The following is a 20,397-nucleotide window of genomic DNA, read 5'->3' as shown; positions in this document are numbered from 1 at the left end:
AAGCACCCCCACAACATGATGCTGCCACCTCCGTGCTTCACGGTTGGGATGGTGTTCTTCGGCTTGCAAGCCTCCCCCTTTTTCCTCCAAACATAACGATGGTCATTATGGCCAAACAGTTCTATTTTTGTTTCATCAGACCAGAGGACATTTCTCCAAAAAGTACGATCTTTGTTCCCATGTGCAGTTGCAAACCGTAGTCTGGATTTTTTATGGCGGTTTTGGAGCAGTGCCTTCTTCCTTGCTGAGCGGCCTTTCAGGTTAGGTCGATATAGGACTCGTTTAACTGTGGATATAGATACTTTTGTACCCGTTTCCTCCAGCATCTTCACAAGGTCCTTTGCTGTTGTTCTGGGATTGATTTGCACTTTTCGCAACAAAGTACGTTCATCTCTAGGAGACAGAACGCGTCTCCTTCCTGAGCGGTATGGCGGATGCGTGGTCCCATGGTGTTTATACTTGCATACTATTGTTTGTACAGATGAACGTGGTACCTTCAGGCATTTGGAAATTGCTCCCAAGGATGAACCAGACTTGTGGAGGCATACAAATTTATTTCTGAGGTCTTGGCTGATTTCTTTAGATTTTCTCATGATGTCAAGCAAAGAGGCACTGAGTTTGAAGGTAGGCCTTGAAATACATCCACAGGTACACCTCCAATTGACTCAAATTATGTCAATTAGCCTATCAGAAGCCTCTAAAGCCATGACATCATTTTCTGTAATTTTCCAAGCTGTTTCAAGGCACAGTCAACTTAGTGTATGTAAACTTCTGACCCACTGGAATTGTGATACAGTGAATTATAAGTGAAATAATCTGTCTGTAAACAATTGTTGGAAAAATGACTTGTGACATGCACAAAGTAGATGTCCTAACCGACTTGCCAAAACTATAGTTTGTTAACAAGAAATGTGTGGAGTGGTTGAAAAACGTGTTTTAATGACTCCAACCTAAGTGTATGTAAACTTCCGACTTCAACTGTAGATATATGACCATCTAACATACTGTAATGGTGTTTTTGTTCCTGCAGCTCCTAAACGATTGGCTCTTCACAGTATTATTCAATAGTCTGTATACCTGAATATAATAATACTGATCCTTATTCAAGCCACAAAGGACTACACTGGAGAGTATGGGCACAGGAACAGATGGAGCATCACATTAGGGCTCCATTGGGCTCACTCACCAGGAAGGGATTGAGGACTACAGTGTTCTTAATGGAAATTGATCGCAGTAGCGAGGGCAACTATGTTGTGTCAGAAATGGCATTTTGAGCCTGACCCATATCCATAGACATTAAAACCAGTTGATGGTGTTGAGAATGCGCAAGCCTTTGGTTGTGGTTATCATGTGTTTCATACGGATTTATCTCATGGTGTGTGGTATGAGTTACATTGTTCAACATATGTTACCTGCGTTAACATGAATATAATCTACCTACAGTATATCCTATATTGTCTTATGAGCGATTTGTGAGCGGCGCCAGCCTCCTCGTGGCCTGCCGGCCAGTGATTGGTCTGTGTCAGCACATGGTCCTGTGTGATGACAAATGTAGTAGTCAGAATGGATCACTATTTAATTAAATATCTCGAATTGTAACGAACTTTAAAATAATTCACCATGGGGATCGAACTTGATAATAATAATCTAATTTTAGAGCCTAATACAACCATAAAAAAATGTGTTTGCCTGTTCTGGCGATCACAATTTAGATAGGCTTTCTAGGGCAGACCAGGGCTTTTGGAACCGCTAGGTTGCTACGCAGTAGCCAAACACCAAACAGCAGAGCTTGTGACTTCACGCTCCAGACCGGACACTGGGGGCCTGCCCATATCAGACACATGTGCGCCTGAACCCGGGCCAGGAAACATAATCTTGTAATATGTTCCAGAACATTAAGCACAGCCTCTAAGGATATTAGTGTCCGGGTGGTGAGTTCTGGATCTGTACATGTGTATTCACCTCTTTTATGATCTGCAGGAAATGGCAAGTTTCCGTATCAGAATAGATGGATAGCAATGACCTAATCTGCGATTATGCTTTCAGAGATCAGTGCACAGTAATTTCATCATGTTGGTGAGTGAAGACTGTTCAGATGGACAGTCTCTCCATATCATACTAATCAATCACTTTTACAGTGCATTACTGGGAGAGGAAGCCTGGCCCCATGGGGTGCAGCCTGACACAAATAGTGGATTGGCTTTCCTTTTTTGCTCTCTTTTTATTTCTATCAGTATGCAGTGCATGAGCCCTATGCGTTCATCCATTCCATGAACATACAGATATTCATGGACTTTAAATTCTGTAGGCTACACAGACTCTGAGAATGCAGATTATCAAATGATCTCTTTGTTGGTATAGGTACATGCATGTTAAATCATGGTGGGTTTGCTCTCATTTCCAACATTTAATTATGAACAATTAAGTAGAAAAACTAAACAGTGCAAAATATCACAGTATTCGATTGCGTAACTGTTCTTGGTGGATATTAGGTTATTGTGGTCAAATCAGTAGGTGAGTATGAGAAATACACCCAATTGATCGTACTTGGATTGTTAACCTTGGATCTTTCTTTTCAAGTAAATTATTGAAAGGTTATTATAATAATATTTTATATAAACATAATGACCGCAATGTGTCAAGGTGAAAGGTAAATACACAATCTCATCTGCAGTGACATATTGTTATAAAATGTCATATAAGCCTGACCTGAAAAAGCAGCAAACCATTTTTCATGAATACAGCTGGCAACAGTGGCAGAGGTTTTTTGTTGCCATAATCTTAGGCATTGGACTTGGGTGTTGAGTTCTGTGGTAAATTACTCTAAAAACACTATACATATAAAAGACTAGAATAGAATAGATAACCACCACAGTACACATTCCCTCAGTCGGCACTGAGCCCTGTATCCCATAAGGTTTGTTACATTTAACTCGTTTACAGGCATTGATAGCCTTTCAAGATGCAGAATTTTCAGATAGACAGAATAGTCTTCCTCCTCTTACAAAGAGAGTGTAGAGAGCACACAACTATACATGCTCCCAATTCATTTCACCATGAGATGATTTGGCTGGTTGTAGCTCTGCAGCCCTGAGTGGAATACCCATTGCTTTTCTGGTGGGTGGATATTCACAAGGTTGTATTTTCATGCACTGTTTGTTCAGCTGCATTGATCCAGCACAGGACTGAGTGTGTCAGGAACTATGAGGTGTCTTAGAGACAGCATTATGGTGGTGTTATTGTAATCCTGATCCTGACCAATATACTTTTCTCAACCACATGTCCCTTACAGGGGAAGGTTTGCACCTCTAAAATAAAGATGTGTTCTATTTGTTTCATCAACGTTCCATTAGATATGGATTAGGTGGAGTGTGAAGTTGAAAGGGGTGATCATGTAAAAAAAGAATACTTTTACAAAGGGCAGCTCAACTGGCATTCAGACAACCCCCCACACAGTATCTCATTTTGTGCTGGTCACAACAGCCAGCCCACCCTGAAGTCCCATCCCATGTCACTTTGGCATCCCACCAATATGGATACACTTTCCAGAAATCAAAGACCCTAATCAGCATCACATCCAAGACCAGAATACGCATTGTTTGGTGTATTACCCTAATGACATCACATTGCTGCAATGCTGTGCTTGTCATAGAGAAGGTGTCGCAAAGTAATGTTCTTCGTATAACATGAATTCGTCCATGGGTCATTTTGTAAAGATTGTATATGTTCTGCATCTGTTCAAGACATCATGGTGAGGAAATATATTTTCATTTGTAAGCCTATCAGTCGTGATCCTCCTATTACGCAAGTGTTAGGTTGTTGAGTAGAGACGCATTGCAAAATATTGCCTGCTCGCTCTGTGGAATTAAGCAGGATACATTATCCCACTACCCTGCCCGGAAAAATCGACTGCATTGTCTTTGCTGAACGGGTGGACAAAGAAGCAAGCCATATATGAAAACGAATTGCTCGCGTGGGTAAGCATATATTGGCTATCAAGAAAGAATACACGCTTTAAACTATGCGTGGATGGAATTCATTCAATCGACAAGGGAAGTTAACGAGCAACATTATCAAGGAGAGCAGTATGTTTGGCAACCTTGATTTGCTTATCATAAAATAAAATACATACGAGTTAACTATTCTAGGCTATTGTAGTCGTCGACCTTCATGACCATCTCAGACTTTTAGATACGCAGAATAGCAGAAACCGCGTGGCTGAATTTAAAACCAACCCCAATGCGTTTATTCCATGCCCGTGTCTGTTCAACAACACTAGCTGCCTACCCATTGCTTCAAAGGATCCTTAACTGCATGGCTTTCTACCTCCATCATTCATAATGACAATATTGGTACATGCATATTGCACTATATGAATATACCTCTGATACAGTCCAACGTTTCTTATTCAATTCAAGGCTAATTTGACTGAGGCTACACTGACACGTTCCTTGGACGATAGCTCTGGATTTCAGATTCGGTTTTCAGTTTGTATATCTTTTTCTGTCTCAATTGGATCGTATTGGGATTAAGGTGGGGTTTTAACCCGATGCAGATAACAGGGAGATGTATTTCCCATGACATTTGTCTTGGTCACTGGATTTTTGATAATGATGGTTTAAGAAAGGACTTCGCCTACCAATTTGGTGACCAATTTCTGAAGTAAAAGTCAACCCGTTGTTGGTTACTACCTCTCTCGTCAATTTCACTCCTCTCCGATTAGAAATGCTTCAGTAAGACAATGTTTGAACTGTGGAAATAACGCCCATGTGTCTACCCCTAAACATCCACGGCGAATCCTATTAATGACAACGGTAAAGGTAAGTCAGCCATATATTTTATATTTGATCATAGCAATTGCATGCTCAATAAAAAGCAAATTAGCTTTGTGCTATATACTTTTTTGACCTTCCACTTTGGTGCATGATTTGTTATTGTGTGCAGTGTTTACAGATATATTGATAGGTATATAATGTTCAGGTGATGCTATTTTGAATAACAATCTAATCTGCTATTTGTTAGTATAGGCTATAAGCTATTAATGCGTTCATGCCGCATAGGCTATTCAATCTAAAGTATTGCCTGACTATTGAATTATGATATATTTGAATAGCGTTTGATGTTTTGGACCAGTTTTGTTGAATTATTTTGCTAATTTAAGTCACGTAGCCTGTAGCCTACATCTGTATAGGTCCAAAAGCGCGCTATCAAAATGATAAATAGGGATGATAAATAGTAGACTGTAGCCTAAAACTAGTGCTGTGAGACAACGCGCAGCTGGGCTAAAACAGGCAAAATAATATGATATTTGTATGTTGATTGATGACTCATTCATTTTCATATGAGATGGTTGACATTGTAGACTAATAACACACAAGGATTTCAATTGACCTTTCGCAGTATTGGGTTATTCACCTGGTTTGGAATTCCAATAAAGATGAATTCCTAAGGAATACTTACCCTTGTATGGATTCGTTGTAATGGACCCTAATTAGGCTATTGCTAAGTGATGTGTGTAATCAAATTGTCAGAGGGAACGAAATCAGAGAATAGATTGGTTCAAGGCCGGTCTGTGTCTGTAGAAGCAGCATGCATTCTGCATTTATTATCACAGGTTTGTGTTGGCTACAACCGCTGAAGCTGTATGGGCATTCAAATCAAAAGAAATAAGGAACAGACGGGCCACACAAAGCTCGGTGAGTTGAATCCTCCATTGAAGTTGCCAACGTTGGTTGAGAGCACAGACCAGCTTGCTTGGAGCGCGAGTGGCACGGGCGTGTCTGCATCAGAACAACGACGACTTTCACAAGTTAGCATCAGCACTGGAGAATATTTCTCACTGCAGAAATGTCAAATGACCGCTTGGGGACACTGACTGCTAAGCTACAACCGTCTATTATTCGTTTCAGTACCGACCAATCGAACTCATACGGAACGAATGTGAATGTTCCGAATTTTATCCATGGGTTACAAATCAAAGCACGCTTTTCTCATAGACCTAACGTTACCCATAGGCGGGACATTGAGAGGGAAGCATAGCCCAATGTAACGGCAATTTTTCTGCTCAAATGTGTTTATATGACATATAGTATAATTCATGATCATGAGTAGACTAGAACGCTACAGTGCAGCAACATATCTGACCCTGTGTATTACGGTCGCTGTCCACTGCCCTGTGGTGCTGAACTTCCGGGATTCCGAGCTCATGGCTGTCCATGGTGCTGAATCTGGTTGTTTACATTGGCTCCACAAAACCCTTTACCACATAACAAAGTCGCCACAGAAAGCTGCATGTTGTATTAGGTAGACTCCTGAAAGTGACGCTATTATACAGGAAATCTTTTTTTTCAATATGCAAATGAGTTAGTTAGCTCACCAATTAATATGCTCATTAATGAGTTGTGAGTGATGCACTCTTAGAAATGTTAATTAAGAGTCTTTATTCAGTTCAAAAGAAAACACAGGACTTCAAAAAAGTAAGTTAAAAAACAATAACAACACAATATTATCTCTAGCAGCTAGCAAAGGTATTATTCACTGCCCAACCACTCTGATGGACCTCAGTTTGAATGTGGTCTTATGGTCAAAAGAAGTAATAACTGGTAGCCATTTTTCTATGGTTATTTTCTCCTCTCTCTTTTTCAGGCATTCAATATTTATATTGTTAGTTTCTGGAATAATAGGCTATGTCTCTGTGGACAGTTTCCAGAGATGGAGGTATTTGTGTCCTTGCCAACCCTTCAGACTCAGTAGAGGACTCAAAGAGGTCAGCATGTGGCTTTTATAGGATTATATATATTTTTTTTCACTCAGGGAATGTAGATGGCAGAAATAAGGTGCTCTGTCAGATGTAAACAGGGTAGTAGTGAAGGTTGTAAATCCATTAAAGAGAGATGGAGGCAAAATATCTAAACACTTACCGTTAAATGAAGCATACATCCCCTCATATCACTACCATTTTATTTCGGACCACGGTCATAAGACATACCAAGGGGAAACTGTGTACATCAATTTGCAGAGTTGCTACATCAGTAGTACAGTATGCCGCATGCATTTTACATAGCAGCTTGCAGTCCCACTCCACCACTGGTTAGTACCGTTTACCAGGTGCAGCAGTATCCACTCCTCCATCTCAATCAGGAATGGGACTCCATGTTCTGGCACATCAGGGGCACCACCTCTCCACAGCTGCCCAGCCTGCCCAGTGCAATGAAGCGCTGAGATGGAGAGGATCTGTCACATGGTTTATGTGTTGTAATGGCCACTCCCTGTCGGACGGATGCCTTCATAGGGGAAGATAAGAGACACACATTCAACACACAGATAAAACAACCTAGTCATGGATGGAGAAAAGTGCTGGGTCCTTTACAGGAATGAAGACTACAACAATAGGAGTCAATAGCCCCAAGCATATAGAATTTAGGAGATGTATTGCTTTGGGTGTGCATGTTGAATATTTGAATGAGCTGTTGAAACATTTGTTTCAGTAAGAACCATTGACATTTGATGCTACAGAACCAGATGATGTATTTTAAATACTTGCTCCATGTCTGTACATAATAAGGGCCTGCTTTAAGTGGCTTGTAAAGACATCTGAACACAGAGGTTAATGAGGTTTATTCTTAGGAGGGTTAATACGTTTGAGCCCTATTGGATTAGTCATTTGAATTAATTAACAAGTTCAACAGGCCTTCCCACTGAGCACAGGCGTCAATTCAACGTCTATTCCACGTTGGTTCAACGTAATTTCAGTGAAATGATGTGGAAATAATGTTGAGTCAACCAGTGTGTGCCCAGTGGGTTGTTGTGTATTTAGATTTGGACTATCTATGCAGCGGTTGGGGTGAGATAGGTTATCACCGCTTCTCTAGCTTGTCAGCGCATTGGACCGTGTTACAGTAGATACCCAGGGTTCTGGTGCCATGCCTTTGCCTAATGAAATCAGCTATCATGAGATCCTCATTATCATACACTGACTACATGGATTTCAATATGGATGCATGAATACACACAATATCAAGAAATATGTGAGAATAATTTCAAATTCCAATAGGTAATAGTTAAACAGATCCACAAGCAGATAGGTGGGAAGGTTTCTGCTGCTTTCTAGTTTGGCAGTATAGGCAGTAGGGTGAGATTAATGTAGCCTCTCTGGCTCGCCAGTCTGTTGCATTGTGTTACAGCAGCTGCTCTGGTTGCTGCTGTCATGTGTTAGCATTATGAAATCAGGGCTGATATGGGTATTATCAGCCACTGCAGAAACGAGAGGGAAGAGACACGCCAAAAGTACCAGATCTGTATGGGGAGAATGAATGAAAATCTGGATTTGAAAATTATTATGCATAGCCTACCCACTGTGGAGCTGCACTCTATGAGGTCTGGATGTCAAACAGCTGTATAAACAATGTCTGTTTTGTTATGTGTAAGATAACTTCACAGGAAACAATATTGCCACTTTCATTTACTATTGGAGTAGCCACAGTAGAATCAGTACACAATTAATGAAAAATGTACCCATTGCCGGCAATTTGTGTTTGAAAAGTGTTAACACACATTTGCATACTGTTATATTAAAGATGAGTTAACATTGAAAAAAAATAAATGCAAAATGTAGTTATACTCCCATTTCAACAAACAACTTAGCCTACACATACATCACATACACTCAGCATGATAGGTGTGTATTTCAAACTAGATAATGCTGCTGGTTCTTGCTCATGTAAAATGTGGTATTCTATCTAAGCAAACATCTTTTTGAATGATCGGTCGGTTGATACATTATTGTACATAAGGGCTTTTCTTTCTCCGCCCCCAAAGTTGAGCTTGAAATCAGCGTAAGGGGAATTTTCTGTTAGTACTGGATGATGAGCATAGGCCTGGAGCGTGCATCTCATCCTGGGACAGATGCTGAGCAGATAAACCAGGCTGGGTCCTGGAGCTGGGGAGCTGAAGCGTTGACCTGGTACATGCGGCATGCAGAGCATCAGATGTAGGATGGAGCTCAAGGGCAGCAGAGAACAATGGGGGTGGGGGCAAAGGTCACAACAGTCAGCAGGGAGGGAGCACATGGTAACAGAGGAGCAGAGGAGGCAGAAATCCAAGGTGTTTATGGAGCAGGAACAGCCTCTATAGCTTGATGATGGGTGTGATCAGTTGATTACTGGAAGGCAAAGATGAGGACTCAAGGTAGAAGCAGATGGATTTCCAATGACAGGTAAGGGCAAGTTGAGCTAGGTTCATTAGTATCCTGATTCAGATGGAAGATGGACATATTGACAATGTCATTTTCTTTGGAGCATCTCATACCTTAACTGCCACTGCTAAAGAGAGTTTTTATACCCAAGTCATATTACCAGCCTCCCAGCCTCTCTGTTGACTCTATGGCGCACAGATAACAAGATTACAGGTGGCACCTGTCTCCCCAAAGAACCTCTCCCATACAGTGTGGCTGTTCCACCGTTGACACAGTTTTAGACTACTGCTACAGGACATAGATGTCACTGTCTTTATAGGGGCATTAAAATGAAGAGATATGATATTATTATCCACCAAAGAACTAGTGTTTGATGTACTGTAGTAGTCAGCCAAGCCAACCAGTCAAGCTCTTAGACCATAGCTGCTCCTTGAATCAAGGAAGGTGACATTGATCTGGATATACTTTCAGTAGCTGCATCAGATGATATTGATTAGGCTGATCTCCCAGACTAGCACTTTTCTAAGCTCTTTGATGCTCATTCACTAAGGCCATGGCCCGTTTCCTTTGGGCGGAGCGGATGGTCGGGGGGCCGGAACATAGTTAGAATAATTTGTACACTGCAAATTAACCACAACTAAGCCCAAAAAGAGATTATATTTGAAAATAACTATCATTTCATACCTTGATTACATTGAGACATGTTCACATACACTGTATGTCTCCTTTTTTATTTATAGGAACACTTGAACAGATTTTGTAAATGAAACACATGTTTAGTTGAATTCCTGGTGATTTTAAGTCTCTTTTTTTTAAGCAAAAACTAAAATCCCGCAAAACGATGGAGTGCCCCAAAAAATCTATCACGGGTCAGTTTTGGCCCCGCGGGCTGCCTGTTACCGAACCCTGCACTAAGGGGGTTCGGCATTGTAGTTACTATGGGCCTTAGTGCTACGGAGAACAGGGGTCAAAGCTACATTGTAACAATGATTGCTGTTGTGGGAATCATCATTTGCGAACACTCACTCAATAAGGTGAGTTTTTACACTTACTCTGCATGACTTGGGCTGTCCAATGTGTTTGGTCGGCCAGGACTCCTTCGGCCCTATAAGTGCAGCATGGATCGCTTGTTCCAATACAATTTCACACCACAGTATTGCCTTGGGCGCCAAGCAGTGTTGTAGCAAGCTCTGTAGCAGACCTTGTAGCAGACATCTCGGCTGACCCTTCCCTGCAGTCAAACTAGAAAAAACATAAACTATTCTTGTGTAACCAGCCCAGCAGCAACTGTCTGTGATAGCACAATCACTTAATTTCCTCTGTTTGGATGGCTGTCTGATGTTAAAACAGTAGCCGGTCCAATCTGCCTGTAGACTTCCTCAGCAGGATATAAACGACCTGAATAATCTATGCCACTTGCCATACTTTTGTTAACCAATTGTCTCAAATGTGCCAGGTAGTTGTACTTCCTCATCTAAAGCAGCTCAGCACACTGCTGGTTGAAGGGAATGTATCAGGAGATAAGCTAATGAACTACAAAAGTTCTCTTTCATAGTCCCGCCATGTTCTTCGGGGTTATTCCTTCATTTTGAATCTTTAATGAAACCGCGTATTGGAGTTTGAAAGAAAGGTTGTCAGACTGACCTTGCATTTTACTGAATAATTCGGAAGATTGTTCGAAAATACTCTCTGTAGAGCAAAAGGTATACTTATGTATATTATGAGTCTATGTCTATAGCTGCCGCATTGCTGCTATAGACATGCTGTCCTCTGTGGTACCCCATTGAAAAACGATGCCAATAGGTAATTAGTGGATTTGACAATCACAGAGAGAATGTATGATGTAAGGGAATTGATAAATAGCTCAAAGGAACACTACTGGAGTGTAGACACTTAGCATTAGAACTGAATCTGTTCAACAGACCTATATCCATGAGATGGTTGCACTTAACATGATGTGTTGATGCCTGTATTATTTTATATGTATCTCAAATGCACTTAAGAACCTCCAACTGATCATTGAATGCTTGTAGGCGTGTAGAAACAACAAGCGTGCTAGTTCAACACACCAGTTCCAAGGTGAAGGGTCATGTTTCCAATAAGAGCTGAAGATCATTCATACACTCTCGCGGTATTAAACTGTAGACTGAGCTCACATATAATAGTTAAATAAGCCAAAAAGCAGTAGTTGCATTTTGTTGCATGACTAACATTCCAAAGATGAATATACCGTTTTTTTTAGTTTCCCTACCATATGAGTGTCAGAAACAAAGAAGCAAAACTTGAAAGAAATGTGGGATCTTGGGTGAATTTCGAACCTGTAAATATGTACTCAGTAAGTGACATTGTTGTATTTGATGTATCAGTCCATAGGGAAGGCGTGAGTGGTTTCAAAAGACTATCCTCTCCGTATACAGGGTGCTCGAGCACATCATTGGTGGCTGACATTGACTTGCATGAGATGTGAATTGACAAAACAAAAGCACCAACCACCAACTCAGAACGAATACATGTTGGAATAGAAAACAGTGACATAACAGGCCCTGTCTGCCCACAGCAAACCTGTCTCTCAAAATGCATTGAGACATGGCAAACTACCACTATCATACCTGTCAGGAGGAAATGTGTGGCTGAATTCTGACAAGTAGAAGGTCAGCCATCATATTGATAAGAGTGATGCAAGCATGTCCCGGAGCATGCAAGCTTTGTGTTCAGATACCTGGAAAAGTGCTATATGAATACTTTCCATTGTTAGAATACCAAAACCAGAGCAGTCTATATGACATTCAGAACCAACAAATAATTGAAGATATGCTTCAAAAATGAATTAGCGAATTAGATATTTAGCTGGCCTATGATTTATAGACACATATCATGCCTTTTCTCAGAATTTATGGTTCTCTTTGAGATTATTACTTCATTGTCCAATAAATGACAAACATCCTCAGTAGAGATACAGGGTGGATGATACATGCACTCAGTCAATGTTGATGGGCTGTTTATTCACTCACTAGTCCAGTCATCAGGAGATCTCATCAAGCCGTATTTCTACCCCTGGCTGGGAATAGGGACCTAATTAAGGGATATGTCCCAAATGGCACCCTATTTCTATATAGTGCACTACTTTTGACTAGGGCTCTGGTCAAAATTAGTGGACTATATAGGGAATAGGGTGCCATTTGGGATGCAGAAGGGGTGACCAGGATTAGCAACAATTGATCTGCCAAGATGAATAAATACCTTCTCTCCACTTCACCACACTCCACCACAATCAAACCCACTATGCCTGATTAACGACAGGCTCATTTAGTTATTTTATGCAGATAAAATTACATTCAAAAATCCATGTTCATATTTATTTAAAAACAGATAATAGATGCAGTATTTGCGTTCTATTTGGATGAACAAAAGGGTTCATAAACTGTCAACAAACTGTTCATGAACTTAACTTACCAACAATTCACAATCAGTAACAACAGTTATTCTGTAAACGTTCTGTTTCCCTTGAGCAATACAATGTTTCCTTTTATTGTAAATGTGACCCCTCCTTGTACATTTCCTCCCTGCATGATTTCATTGCATTGCATTAGCCCATAGCTGACGTATTACCATACACATAATGAATCAATGGTTCACAATACTGTGTGCTGTTTTAAAGCGTCACTGTGATAATCTATATGTCCCCGAAAAGATGAATCTTCCCAAACAGAAATGTTTGGCTTATTCAGTTAATGTTCTCTTCTTTTTACAGCAGCTGCTCTGTGTTTATTTTGCTGGATGATTGGATGCAAGCTTCTTTATGATAAGAAAAAAAGACTTTCCTACAGGATAAAAAGGAGCTAATGGCAGAGAAATCCTCTAACAGGACTGAGCACGTGGCATTAGCGCAGTAATAGCACATGGATACCCCTTTGATCCATGGTAGGGGTGGAGAAGTGGATTAAGTGACTGGGATAGACATGTAGCCGTAGCGCCATGTCCTTCATTGTTGGGACAGACTGGCATGCTGATAACAACATTGTTTTGTTCTCTTTTATACATGTAATTAAATGTAAAAACATGGAAATCAATCAATTTACCATCATTAACACAATGGAAATATCTCAATATTTATTATTAAATATTGAAATAGCATGGGCGACCAAGAATAATTTATTGGTACAATTTACAGCCAAGTGGCAAACAATAATTCAGACACTAGGGATGGGGGTGTGAGCATACGGGTCTGGGCAAATGAGATGTAGTCATTGTTTGTGTTCGCCTGTTTGTATGTATAAGTTTGTATCTGGAGTAGATTTTTTAAATGTCGTATTATTATTACATGTAAACCACTATGGCATTGCTGTATACAGTACCGATAGCCAGTCATTAGCCAACATTATTGAGTCAGTACTTGACATATTTAGTCATATAGGTTGACAAGCAATGAAAACATATCAAATCTCTAATGATGATCTAATAAATAAACTATTATGCGCCGTTAACTGAAATATATATATTTTGGTGTTCAACCTTTGTTTCTGCTAAATATGTAATTGTAATGCGTAGGGTAATCACATCATGAAGCTCTGAGGCCTCCAGTCTGTAAGTGTCTGTAAAGCATGTTGACAGTTCTGCAGATCTTTGAACTTTGACATGACAGTTATCCTCAGATCAGACAACTGAAGGAGGAAGACACTTGGCAGTTGGCTGTCAGCCCAATAGTTTCAAGGGGGAGAGTCTTCTGCCGATGAGACAGTGAGATCTGTTGTGCATTTTATGGTCGTCAAAGATGCCATTTACGTATAAATCAGTGTGAGGAGAGGACTGCTGCCTAGCCATCCAACATTTCTATTTCAATATCTCAGGTTTGAGGTGTCTTCCTGGAAAAAAGACTTGAAAAAGATGTATCCCCTGTAGCCCTTTGAAATCTACATAGGCACAATATCAAATTATTCACAGAAATCCAGCTGTGAAAAGGAGTGCCCACATCTGTGACAAGCTGCACATTATGTTGTGACGCCTGCTCTATAAAAGGTCTGAAGAGAATCAATGCCATTTTGGCTTGATGGATTTATAAATATAGATAATATTTATAATAATAATTTATAAATATAATAATTTTTCTTTGATTTTGGTCCGAAACCATTTTTGGGTAGCCTCGTACAGTATACCACACTGATCTCGTGAGCTTACATAAATGATTCGTTATAAGGGTCCGTATAGCAAATAATTTATGTAAACTCGCAAGATCAGTGTGTTAAGAACGGACCCTTATAGCTAAATGTTGGGTGGTCTACCAATGATTCAAGATAATTCTCTTTAAAAGCTATATTTTCTATATTAGTTGCTCTATTATGTTGTATTTTAAGGAACAGAATCTGTAGATATATAAATCATGCAATATGATTTGTGATGCTGCAGACTTTTAAATGGACTGTTTTAAATACGTACCATTAACTTTTGTTTGTTTGATTACAAAAGCAAATTTTTATCAGATTATGACCTTCTGTGTTGATGATTGTTGATGATTGTTGATGATTGTTGTGCTGAGGCTGTAGTAGTGGCAGCGGAAGAATCGTTAAAACTTGGTGTTTGCAGGTTTACAGCATAACATCAAACCAAATCTGCCCAGGCATTCAATCAATCACTGTGCTGCAGGAGAGTGAGTTCTGAGTAGAGAACTTTGGAGCTCTCAGATGGTGTGTCCAGGCTTGCAGGTACAGTTGAAGTCGGAAGTTTACATACACTTAGGTTTGAGTCATTAAAACACGTTTTTCAACCACTCCACAAATTTCTTGTGAACAAACTATAGTTTTGGCAAGTCGGTTAGGACATCTACTTTGTGCATGACACAATAACTTTTTCCAACAGTTGTTTACAGACAGATTATTTCACTTATAATTCACTGTATCACAATTCCAGTGGGTCAGAAGTTTATATACTGTACACCAAGTTGACTGCCTTTAAACAGCTTGGAAAATTCCAGAAAATGATGTCATGGCTTTAGAAGCTTCTGATAGGCTAATTGACATCATTTGAGTCAATTGGAGGTCTACCTGTGGATGTATTTCAAGGCCTACCTTCAAATTCAGTGCCTCTTTGCTTGACATCTTGGGAAAATCAAAAGAAATCAGCCAAGAACTCAGAAAAAAATTGTAGACCTCCACAAGTCTGGTTCATCCTTGGGAGCAATTTCCAAACTCCTGAAGATACCACGTTCATCTGTACAAACAATAGTACGCAAGTATAAACACCATGGCCCCACGCAGCCGTCACACCGCTCAGGAAGGAGACGCATTCTGTCTCCTAGAGATGAACGTACTTTGGTGCGAAAAGTGCAAAGTGCAAATCAATCCCAGAACAGAGGAAACATGGAGGAAACAGGTACAAAAGTATCTATATCCATAGTAAAACAAGTCCTATATTGACATAACCTGAAAGGCCACTCAGCAAGGAAGAAGGCACTGCTCCAAAACCACCACAAAAAAAATAGTGGCAAAATGGCTTAAGGACCACAAAGTCAAGGTATTGGATTGGCCATCACAAAGCCCTGACCTCAATCCTATAGAAAATGTGTGGGCAGAACTGAAAAAGCGTGTGCGAGCAAGGAGGACTACAAACCTGACTCAGTTACACCAGCTCTGTCAGGAGGAATGAGCCAAAATTCACCCAACTTATTGTGGGAAGCTTATGGAAGGCTACCTGAAACATTTGACCCAAGTTAAATAAGTGAAAGGCAATGCTACCAAATACTAATTGAGTTTATGTAAACTTCTGACCCACTTGGAATGTGATGAAAGAAATAGAAGCTGAAATAAATCATTCTCTCTTCTATTATTCTGACATTTCACATTCTTCAAATAAAGTGGTGATCTTAACTGACCTAAAACAGGGAATTGTTACTAGGATAAACTTCTGACTTCAACCGTAGATTACCCATTTTAAAGGACAAGTGAAGTGGTTTTAACAATATATTGGGGATGTGCATCAGGGGAGATTGTTGGGGTATTTGAGCATGCATAGAAGCACAAACTACAAATAATACATCAATACAAAATACTACCTTCTATAACTTATCAAATATTCCAGAAGTTTGTTGGTACAGTATAAGCTAAAAGGAAACCATTGCCCTCAGAGAAAATGCAGACATTTTCTGCAGAAACCTTTTGTCTGTATTTAGTTGAAACCAGCCATTCTATTACATGATTGGCAGTGTGGTAGCATTGGAATTTAACATGACTCATTTCTGACTGGATGCTTTGTTTTGAATCAATTATCACACTAATGTTGCCAGTTGTGACTAAGCTGATGCCTCTTAGAGGAGGGTACCTGTTAGTTAGTTAAGTGGACACTTGAATTAATTGTCCCCTTGAATCAGATAAGGACGTTGGAAAGATGTGGATCAAACCAAACAGATGCACCTCCATATTTATTTTACTTAGGGGATGGTGTTCTTCTCAGCAAGGCTACGCCCTAATCAGTGCCCTCACCATATGGCTGATGAGCCCAAAGCTCCACCATTTTTTTGCCTGAGCACAGATACGGACACAGCACAGCACTTTCTGTCTTAAATGAAAATGTAGCTTGGTCATACTGACCTGGTTTGTAATGGGCTCTCAGAAATAGCTTCTCTTGACACTAGGATAACAATAGCTTCCAGTCTCAAGTCAGTCTGATCTCCAGCTTTAGTGTTAGACATTTAAATTGTATTTTTTGAGACATTGTTCAGTGACAAGGCCAGGCTGGCATGAAGCGCCTAGACTTTTAGCTTTGGGCTGGATTCAGCACTTCAAACCAACTTCTCAGACACATTGAACGTTTAATGATGGATAGCATACCCTGTGGAAAATGGTATATGACTTATATTGTAGAGATGATCAAGAAACAGCTCTATTCCATCCTGGATGATCAAGAAACAGCTATATTCCACTGTGAATGCCATATTTCCTTCTGATCTGACCTTTTTCTGTATCACACAGAAAATTATATTTTGCATTCAGTTCTCTGATGGTGAATGGCTTTCTAAATATATGTACAGTAGATCCCAATTTGTTTAAATACTGTTTATCATGTTACTCATTCAATTTAGTGGATAGCAAATTAGGCTGTGCCTTTCAGAGATGCTTGCATTACAAATAAGCACATTTTTAAATTATCTGAGCAAACATATTTCACAGTCAAATTTCAGAGGAATCTTGTTAGTGTAAAAAGGTTATTAATACATATTTATTTTGTATTTATTTTCCCTTTATATCCCAGATAAGTTGACTGAGAACACATTCTCATTTACAGCAATGGCCTGGCGAATAGTTACAGGGGAGAGGAGGGGAATGAATGAGCCAATTGGAAGCTGGGGATGATTAGGTGGCCATGATGGTATGAGGGCCAGATTGGGAATTTAGCCAGGACACCAGGGTTAACACCCCTACTCTTATGATAAGTGCCATGAAATCATTAGTGACCACAGAGAGTCAGGACACCTGGTTAATGTCCCATCTGAAAGACAGCACCCTACACAGGGCAATGACCCCAATCACTGCTCTGGGACATTGGTATATACAGTATTTGTTTAGACCAGAGGAAAGAGTGCCTCCTACTGGCACTCCAAAACCACTTTAAAGAAGCATCTGGTCTCTCATCGGTCTCCCAAATATAGATGGCTCTGTAACTCTTGATTACAAGGATACTAACCATGAAAGAATTTGAGCTATCACTGTGAGCCACTTGCTTTAGTTTGGCTGAGTAATCAAAAACACTCCAAATTAATAGTAGCCTAACAGTTATAGAATTGTCATATCTGGCATCGAGAGGTAACTAAAAAGGAAGCATAATTCTGGTGTTTTTCTACAAGTAAAAGTTTGGCTTCACACTTAATGGTCTAATTATCACGTGCTAAAGGGTTACTGAACTGTATGGAGACAACTCATAAAGTCAACATTAAGTAGATTCAGGAATCCATTTGTACATAAAGCATTGCATTAGTATGCAAAGTATGCACATATTTCCTATTTCCAGCCATAATTATAATTTTGCTGGGCTTTGCTGAAATGTATTGTTGTCATCCAATTCATGATTAAAGCTGCAATATGTAACTTTTTGGGTGGCCTGACCAAATTCACATAGAAATGTGAGTTATAGATCTGTCTATAGTCTAAGTCTAAGAAGCGGTAGATCTGTTCTATGTGCGCTATTTCTTTGCTTCCGTTCTTAAGTTTAGTTTTTGCATCAGTTGAAAATGCTATATTTTTGGTTATGGAAAAGTTATTTCACAGCGGTTTAGATGGTACAATGATTCTCGACACTATAATTGCTTGTTTTTTCACAAACTGAAATTAGGCAAACAATTAGAATTTTAGCAAACAGGAAATGGCGGAGTAATTTCTGCACAATGCACCTTTAATTTGCTTGTTTGACTGCATAATGTTGAGGCATGGCAGTATATATTTATTACGCCTCCAGGTTTCTTCTCCAGTGATTCTATAAACCTAAATCTAAAAAACCTAAATCTATAAACCTTAATCTACCTCTTAAAATGCAAAACCATTATCACCGTTTTCACATTTTCTCCATAGCTCCTCATAATTATTACAAATGTATGCTTAGGTTCCCTGAATAGGTTCAAGGCATACAGTTCCTGCAGGGGGGGCATTGTATGTCAGTCCATCCAACACAGTCCACTCATCCTGAATTGCAGTCACATCACATCAGCATGCAAATGACTCATTTATTTTGAGATCACATCACATGTAACTGGGAGTACGTCTTCATTTTAAACTCTTCATCCTTCGAATCAAATTAGATTTACCTGGAGGTTTTGACAATTGCATTCACTTGGCTGGCTAGTGAGGTTCACGGTGAATCCCAATGTTCATATGGGAGTTTATCAAATAATCAGGTGATGACTACATTGAGCTGTAAGTGTGTCAGCATGACAGCTGATAAACTACCTAAGCAGGCAATTCAGTGAGAAGAGGGAATAGAGGCTGATATTATTATTGTTGTAGGGGCAGTGTGACCTGACTGTGAATCTACTCGCAGCGATTAAGGTCATTTGAAATTTGACTAAAAGCTCCAAACAGGGCTCTGAGTCTCATTTTCCTGTTTCTTTGCTCCCTTACATGTATTTTCATAATTTGTGACATGCAAGCAAAGTTGTGTCTACCTCCCACCTTTGCTCAGAGGCATATGAGTAGAACATCTGCGTAATCATGAAAGACTACATGTAGATGTTAAGATTCATCATGTTCAATGTGTGTTGACTGGAGTAAAAACATTGCTTGGTGGTGGTTTCATTCATTTGATTTGATCTATCTGTCACGTTCCTGACCTTATTTTCCCTTATTTTGTATTTATTTAGTATGGTCAGGGCGTGAGTTGGGGTGGGTTGTCTATGTGTGTTTTCTATGTTGGGGTTTTTGTGTTCGGCCTGGTATGATTCTTAATCAGAGGCAGCTGTCAATCGTTGTCCCTGATTGAGAATCATACTTAGGCAGCCGGGGTTTCACGTGTGGTTTGTGGGTGTTTGTTCCTTGTTAGTGTTTCGCCACACGGGACTGTCACGGTAGTTTCATTTGTTATTTTGTATCGCATATTGTTTTCGTGTCTATTAAATTACCATGGAAACTAACCACTCTGCATATTGGTCCGATCCTTCTCGCCTCTCCTCGTCCGATGAGGAGGACGACATAGACTATCGTCACACTATCTATCACACAGGTTCCTACAGTATATTTATCAATTGAAATCATTTACCACTTTCATCCCAGACTGTGTCCTAAATTCCCATCTGCAGCTAGCTAGGGCTGTACTGCATGACTGCTAGACTTAGGAGAAGGGGGGGGAGCAACTTAAACGTAGCATATAAGGTAACCATGACATTCCACAAGGTCATGCAAGGTTGCCTGTTTTTCCACAAGCTCACGCTGGGAAGTTCTTCCATCCAGTTAACAGTATTTAAATGTCTGGAACTTATTATGGCAACACATTTAAACAGCAGTCAAGTTTATGTATCTCATAGGGGATTGCCATCAGCACAAATTAGATATGAAATATTGTATTGATACAATGTCTCAGTGAAGTTCAAGAGCAATTAACTTAAAACAAAATCGCTCTCAATATTCAAAATTCAAAAAGAAGCCAATGACCATTCTCAATCTTCAGTCTATTTGATTTGTGTTGTCCTATCAGATCCGTGTGAAGAATATCAGATGGGAATATGTTGA

The 20,397-nt window shown here is 39.8% G+C and overlaps 1 protein-coding gene across 3 annotated transcripts in view; it reads left to right on the top strand.

Moving 5' to 3' along the window:
- The first annotated feature begins 3,568 nt into the window (after positions 1-3,568).
- The window catches only part of LOC139548753 (leucine-rich repeat and fibronectin type III domain-containing protein 1-like), a 135,743-nt gene continuing 118,914 nt past the window's right edge, over positions 3,569-20,397 (top strand). The window contains exon 1 of one of the 3 annotated variants that reach the window (XM_071358555.1): positions 3,569-3,751. The gene's annotated coding sequence lies outside the window, so the exon portion shown is untranslated. The other 2 variants (XM_071358554.1, XM_071358553.1) reach the window with 2 other exon arrangements.

Source organism: Salvelinus alpinus, chromosome 22, assembly GCF_045679555.1.
Source record: "Salvelinus alpinus chromosome 22, SLU_Salpinus.1, whole genome shotgun sequence".
Classification (NCBI taxonomy): Eukaryota; Metazoa; Chordata; class Actinopteri; order Salmoniformes; family Salmonidae; genus Salvelinus; species Salvelinus alpinus.
Note: the sequence above shows the minus strand (reverse complement) of the source record. Positions and strands in the feature narration are given on the sequence as shown.